Source organism: Anneissia japonica, unplaced genomic scaffold (assembly GCF_011630105.1).
Source record: "Anneissia japonica isolate Jap-2015-1 unplaced genomic scaffold, ASM1163010v1 scaffold288116_len470923_cov172, whole genome shotgun sequence".
Classification (NCBI taxonomy): domain Eukaryota; kingdom Metazoa; phylum Echinodermata; class Crinoidea; order Comatulida; family Comatulidae; genus Anneissia; species Anneissia japonica.
In genome coordinates this window covers 433,582-434,327 of record NW_022724919.1, presented here as the reverse complement: position 1 = coordinate 434,327, position 746 = coordinate 433,582, and positions in this window count along the sequence as shown.

Genomic DNA, 746 nt, shown 5'->3' with positions numbered 1-746 from the left:
GTGTGTAGAAAAAGGTTGTTTTCCTGGCACAACTGTTTTAAATCCATAGTGTACACGCCTAGGCTGGTAGATACCGGTGGTCCGGTATGGTTGTGTAGCCAAGACTTCAATGTTTTAGTGGTCTGCGTTGCATTTGATTTACAGGTGATGCGAAACAAATTATGCCTGATGGGAAGTTTCTGTATGTTAAACTTTGCAAAATGTTAAAAAAATAAAGAAACACTATTCTGAATACTAATATTCTGTCCAGTGATGCCGCCAGGACTGACGGAGGTCTGCGAAGTGGCGTATCTCAGGGAGGTGCCGTTGGGAGAGGGCTGCCCTTCCCCCTTGAGAGTTCTACTGTAATCTAATACTGTAACCCTCTCCCTGATTTTTTTAAGTTATTACACTATCCATTCTCCCTATAGTCAGCACTGGAATCTGGAACAGTATACAACTTTTACTGTTTCGATTACCTACTTCACAAATGTATTTCGTTTGCTTTGCGAATTATTGTTACAATTTTGTTTAATTTAATCAACTGAAATCAAAGAATATGTTGTCTTCATTGTATGATTACATGCTAAAACCCCTATTAAGGGTCAATTTCACTGGTTAGTGCTCCTTAATAGGGGTACCGTATTTAGGGGAACAATATATTTTATTTGTTTTATTGTTTTAATTACATTTCGGCAAAAATATATAAATGTATTTTCTTATGGGACGGATGTAGGTGGACATTAAGTAAAATAATTGCTGTATTG